Below are 7,074 nucleotides of genomic sequence, written 5' to 3'. Positions count from 1 at the left end.
TGCTTTGTGTGCCCATGATTCTTTCAGGACTTCAAAATGGGAGCAGGACTATTTGAGCTAAGGCTCAAATGTGATCAAGTAGCATAAATAGGCATACCTTCCTCTGACTAGAACGATGAAAATACAAGCAATTATATGATCCTCCTTTTTTATTTTATGGGAATCTGAAAGTATTAAGCATTTCAGACCTCCCTTTCTTAATAGTTATCATTAGGAGAACTTGTTTAAATGGATAACAACATCAAAACAGTAAACTTAACTTTACTGGCCTATAAAGTCTGTCTTTATTGCCAACTGATACGTTTTTCTTCGTTATATCCATTGCTGAGATATTTTTTTTTAGGATTAATATTTCTTCAAATGCATATAATTATTCTAGATAAACTCTGGGTTGAGGTTTTATTCTTTGCCTCATAAGTTCTGACCCCACAGATTTTTTCTTTTAATTTGGAAAGGCTTATAGCCTACAATTGGAAATGCAAAGACTGTACAAGCATTGCCCTTCTCTCTAGCTTAGATATTGAGCTGCCTGTTTAGCTGCCCTTGGACACTTTAGTTTATGGTACAGATGCTTGTAGGAGAACAGAGAAACCAGGAAAGATATTCCCCTTTTCAGAAGATTTGTACTCTGTAGTTATGAAAGCTAAATTTACCATGAAAGGAATCTTTGATCACCTTTTCCCCATCATGATGAGTCAGTTCCAGATGAAAATGGCGTAGCATGAAAGAAAAATGAACAGGTTGATATTCTCCATACCTGTATGCTGAACTTCACCTACAGAAAGGCTGTATCAGTGGTTAGGAAGAGAGAACACTATTCCATCTTTTGGGGATTAGCCTCCAAAAAAGATGGGCTGAACTTTGAGAAGTGCTGGATTTTTTCCTACGGAACTTTCTATGGCCTGTCTAGTTTAAAATGTCACAGACTGCCTTAGATATTCATAGAAAAGTCCAAAAAGCCCTCCTCTGGATATTTGAATAGAGGTGCCTGGAGAACTAGGAATTTGTTTAGAGACGATAATATCTGCACAATGAAATAATTTTTCAAGCTCTGAAAGGTTTTTCCTAGTTTTCCACATTTCTCCAGACTTGTGATTTCAAAGTACGGTCATCATTCTTTCTCCACCCCTTAAAAACTAATGTATTAGGCTGCCTCACATTCTTTATTCTCCATTACAGAAAAAATCAACTACAATTGTTCCTGCCTGAAATTTTCATTTTCCCAGTAAGCCACTCTTCTCCCCTGTCCAACAGTTCAATATTTAAATCTGATAAACACGGTGACGAATCTTAGATTTTGTGGGATCCCAAGGCATTAGGGAATTAGCAAATGTTATTTCACAGCAGTGCTAATAAAATACATAATTGCCAGAGATATTTTTTCCTTCTTTGTAATCAAAGGCAATTGAACATTATTTACTATGTGGTCAGTATGAGCCTGAATAATGTGAATTATAATCACAAAAGAGCTTTTAGGTGAGTGGGAAATAACATCCAGGTTCTCCCCTCCCCCTTTAAGAAAAACCAACCACCAAGCCCAGGAACACAATAAACACAATATTATTTTAGTGCATTTCTGGGAATACTATGCAGTACAAGTCAATATTAAAGCTCCATAACAAATTTATACCTTTTAAAAATTCACTGGGATTAAAATCTAAACAATGGCTGCTAAGTGACAGAGAAATAATAGAATTACTGCTGTATGCTAGGAGTGGCTATAACAAATAATCACACGATTCTACGTCACCAGTTCCACAGAGGCCCCAGTAGAAATGAAGTCTTTTGTGCTCCAAAAGAGAAAAAAAAAAATAATAATAAATAAAAAAATAAATATATATATTTATTCTCAAACCTGTTCCTTCTGTACAGGTGTTACATACTTCCTAAAGGAAGTGATGGTCAGACAATTAAGAAACACATATCCCATACTGCAAAAGATCAGTGCTTAGAACTAATTTCTCAGATTAGTGATGCTGGCATTACTGTATGAGCAAAGAACCAAAAGTAGGGATAGCAGCAATTCTTGGAGTTCAGCTCTGACCTTTTTAAAATTCCATCTGTTTATTTCCTTTGGTCTTATGTTTTTTAGATCTGATGACAATACAGGGTCATGAGAGAGAACTTATGAAAGTCACTGTTGGTATGCCTCATGCTGTAGCAAGTACACTGAGCGTGGTACTTGCATAGTTCTTCCACAGTGACTGGGTGAACAAAGACATGACATACAGTCTATTTTTATAAATGTAACATAACCAAAAATTTTGTTCAAGAAGTTACATGGTGGAAGCATGAAACAGTTTTAATATAAAAGAAAAAACATGACTTTGATTAGTACTTAGAAGTGAAATGTATCCCTAGGCCACCTCTTTGACATGCAGGCATCGGGAGAGCAGAACAGCAGCTTGTTAGTGGAAGACTAGGCAATGAAGGTGCTAAATGAGAAAAAGGATCTTTACAGACCCTTAGTATCTACCGCCTACTAGAAACCCGGTAATTGTCTCAATCAGCATACCTCCATGGACAAACAGTATTTCATAGTCCAATGTTAATTATCCCTTCCTTTATATTACATTCTACCTCAGTGACCTTGCTGCTCTTCAAAGGAAATGTGAATAAGAAAATGTTTTGCATTCCTGCTAGCATTCATATTTCATACACACACTGAAGTCTGAACACAGTTTTAAATATTCAAGTATAACTAAGATGTAGCAAAGCAGATCATACATATTAAAGTGCACTATGGATTGCATATACTGAAGTCCCTGTACCTATCTAGGCACATAGCTAGAAACCAGCCTCTTGTCAGAGATGCTTCAACTAACCACATGCATCCAAGGTGTTTTAATATTTCGTGGTATAGGTTTTCACTCTTTAGGTTTTGGTGTGTGAATTTCATTTTTGAAATAAATGTTTGTGGATTAGTTTTGGTCTGCAGACTACAATTTAGTGCATGGATGAAAATGAGATAGACTCAAATCTAATTCACAGTATAAAATGCAGCTGGATGTATTGAAGTACAGCTGGGATGCACAGGCATGGAGTTCATTGATGGTTACAAATATTCTGAACTATATGAGTATTTCCAAAAGGAGGGAATATAACACATATTAACTTTTCCTTTATGAAATCACATTTTATTTTTTTCAATGTTCCATGTTGAAGAATGAAAGCTAGAAAAATCTTTTTTTAAAATGTAGTTTGTTTTGCCTTGCCCAGCAAAACATTTCTTCCCTTTTCTAAACAATTCATGTTGAAAAGAAATGATCAACCTGATTGGATTTACTTTTTTATACACAGCATATATCAAGGCAATCCTGAGCTGAATTTTATGTTCCATAATCCTGTCCAGAAATGTTTTTATCATGAAATAATAATCACCCCTTGAAATTTAAATACATAATTGACACATTAACTCTAGAATGGTAAGAGGATATGTGGAACTATTTTCAGCTGCTATCAATTGTACATGGCTGTGCTTCTGAAGCACTTAGCACACAGGGATTGCTGATACATTTTCTGAAGGGGGTAGGCTTTGTAGAATGATTATTTCTGTAAAGAGATATATCGTAGGTTTTTGCCTTCACTTTCCATAATGCACACAGTAATATCTGGGAAAGTTAAATGCATTGTAAAGAAAGCAGACCATATAAAATAAATTGAAACTGTATTTTAATCCCATTTTACACCAGCAGTGACATTGCTTTATATATCAAGAACATAGGATGCACAAATATTTTCTCATTTGGCTCCTGAGTTGAAGATGACATGACGGGAAAAAATTGCTTATACAACTAAAATTTCATCTGAATAGTTGTGCGTGTGATTCATGCCATTCTATTCGAAGTATAATTTTAGTCTACTTTCATTTGCCCTTGAAAAGCTTTTCAAGAGAATCTTGAGAAAGTCTAAAAGGAAGGGAAAAGATAGGAGGTAGAAAAATACGATCATTTCTGTCCTCACTGTATTTGAAGAGGCACCAAAATAGCTTATTGATGTTGCAGGCCATATCCAGTAAGTGATGGGCTGCAATGGAATTTAGCAAGAAATTAGGTGTCTAAATTTTGACCTGAGAGCCTTTGCTATCAAAATCTGTTACGCCTTCCTTAACAACTCTGAGGGTACATCTGCAAAACACTGAGCTCGTTGCTACAGTGGGCAACAGTGCCCTGGCACAGGGTGTGACCTGGCCATGGCAGCAGAGGACATCCTTAGAGTGGCACCAGGCTTGGCAGCTCTTCTCCCAGCAGTAGGCAGCCCTTTTCCACTTGTAGCACCACCAGGCTGTGCAGCCCTGGCCTGAGCTTGAGCGAGGCCCTGAAAGGCCCCTAAAAGGAGACCAAGGCTCAATTTTCTCACAGATGTAAATAGTGGATGTACCCTCAAAAGAATATTCTAAAAGACAAAGAGTCAGCCAGCCCCAGAGCACGGTCACTCAAGGAAGGGAGTTTTCATGGTACGGTGAGAAATAGCCCCATATTTCAGTACAGCTATGCCATGTCTTCTCCGAGGCATATACCTGACACTGCCAGTCCAAAGGCCAAGGAGGTGTCCCATCATGTCACTGGCTCATCAAATTCCCTTGCACACATATGCACACCTCTCATCAGTTGAGCCAGTGACCATTTCAACACATTTCCTTGTCATCTTGATTTATTAAGGAAGGAGAAGTTGGGTATTTCCACCTTCTTTTATGTCAGAAAATAGGGCCTAATCCTAAACAGTGTAAACTTATCACCTGGTCATCCATATGCTCAAAGAATCACTGTGTAAACTTGTGGTGAGCTGTACCCACACTCTGGGTGAGAGCCTGCCTACCTTTCACACAGCACCAGTCCACTCTTCAAGGAAAGGAGTCATTGGTGTTCTGGATAGTATATCTACATTAAAACAGATCTTTCACTAGCAAAAGATGTTTTGAGGGCTATTACTCTGCAAAGTTTGTATTAAAGATTCCATATTCATTCAGCATACTGTTGCAGGTCAGTTTTGTGAGCTTACTTTGTTGAGCAACTGAAATCTGTGTCATGTGGTTTGATGTTTAGAAATCTCACACCTTTGATTTTGTAAAAATACAAAGTCTGTAGCACAGGCACATAGAGCATATGGAACCCAAAACACTCCCGTTATCTTCCCTAAAGCATTTCTGTTGAGATGTTCCACCAGAACTCTCCTGCAGGCTTTCCTTTTCTGACATATGTCTTTTGAGCCTTGGCTCCTCCGCTGATGCTCCTTAAGCGGAAACATAGATATGCTGTTAACATTAATGGCAGATTTGCGTAGTGACCTTTCTTGTGTGTAGTAGGGTAGGACTGGCTGATCCGCTCTAAGCCTGCTCTGCTGATATCTTTAGCAGAGGTTTATTATCTTTTACGTACAATGGTAGGTACCTTGTTGCCTGTGCCATGGGATCCCATTCATAAACGGGTTGGAAACAGACTTTTCAAAATATGACATGTTTTCAAATCCTGGATACTTAAAATATTTGCAATATGAGAAGAAGTTACATCATATAACTAAATCTGCTTTTTCAAAGTCCATTCTGAATAAACCAAGCTTTACTAGAGCATGTAGATGACCAGCATGTGACCTTGGGCTTCCAGTTCCTCTTCAGATACATCCACAGCTATGGAAAAATGCTCCCAAAATCATAAAAGTAAGTATAGGAAGTAGAAAGTACCAGTTCCAAGATGTTCTATAGATTGAAAGAGGTCCATTTAGAAAGAAAATGGCTTCTCATCCATGCAGAAATTAATCTTCTGTGAATATCCCTATATCAAAAGAATGCTAGGTTCATAATTTTAGGAGTTCATTTGAAATCCCACTTATTAGTAGCTTCAGAATATTTTTTGCTTTGATGTTTATTTTGCATTTCTTCTCACTTAGTCTTCTTTCCATGTCTCACCATTATTTTTAGACCATCAGGTAAGACCATTTGGCCATTAAGCTCTTTAAGCAATAGAAGAAACAAAGTCCAGGTTGCCGTGACCAGCTAAACTTTGTACCTATTACAGACTCTCCTTCTACATTGTTTTCTTGAGTCTTCTAACAGGCCAGAGACAGGGTATATCATAACTGCTCATCTGGAGCTAAGTGTATGCTTTTGGTACCAGCCAGTCTACACCTGCACATTGATGGACTGGATGACTTCTCCCAGACACACTGTGTCTTTGCAGAGAGAACTTACCTGTTACAGTAATGCAAGTCTCTCTTTCTTCCCACCCTCCCTCTTTCTTGTTTGTACACTGATTTCAACAGTCTTTCAAAGAAAACGTCTTTGACCTATTCTATTCCTCCAAAGCTGGTGAAAATTGGCCAACAGATTCAAAGTTCTTAAGCAAAAAGGAAGACAGAGAGACAAGTAAAGATTGCATAATCATAATTTCCTCAGGAAATCATGTTAAAAACAGATTCCTGAACCCTTAGATGTAATAATTACAGTAATTACCACATAATATACATTTCCATTAGCATTAACTCACTGAATACAGATAACCTTTGGAATTCAAAGTGGATAACGCCCTTTTTTGGTCATTTAAAGAAGAATAAAATCTGAGGCAATTAAGAGTCATTACAGTAAATGATTCATGGAGACCCAGTTTTCAAATCTGAATGCCTAAGCTAGCAAGATTTCTACATTTAGGTGTTGAACCAATATGCTATGTTATATTTTCACATACCTAAGTATTTTGCTGGAAATTTCAAAAGCCAGGTAAAGTCTTGGTCTCCTTACTTTACACAAAAAAAGTTTGAATAGCAAACTTATAACACATCTGTATTGTTTTTTCTTACTATACAGATTCTCAGCTTGAGGGTCTTGTATTTGTCCAGGTAGGACTAACTACACTGTCTGCTTATGATGAGGCACATAAACAGATCAGACAGGGCAGAATTTTTATATGATTGCAAGCAATGGAGATGTATTGAATAATTATTCCCTGTTCAAAACCTGATGAACTACACATGAAGCTAGTAGGCAGCAATTTCAAAGCAAATAGGAGAAGATACTTCATATAACATGTACAAGCTCAGCTGTTGAATTTCTTGCCACAGGTGGTTAAATATGCTAACAGA

The sequence above is a fragment of the Falco rusticolus genome, chromosome Z (genome assembly GCF_015220075.1).
Source record: "Falco rusticolus isolate bFalRus1 chromosome Z, bFalRus1.pri, whole genome shotgun sequence".
Taxonomy (NCBI): Eukaryota; Metazoa; Chordata; class Aves; order Falconiformes; family Falconidae; genus Falco; species Falco rusticolus.
Note: the sequence above shows the minus strand (reverse complement) of the source record.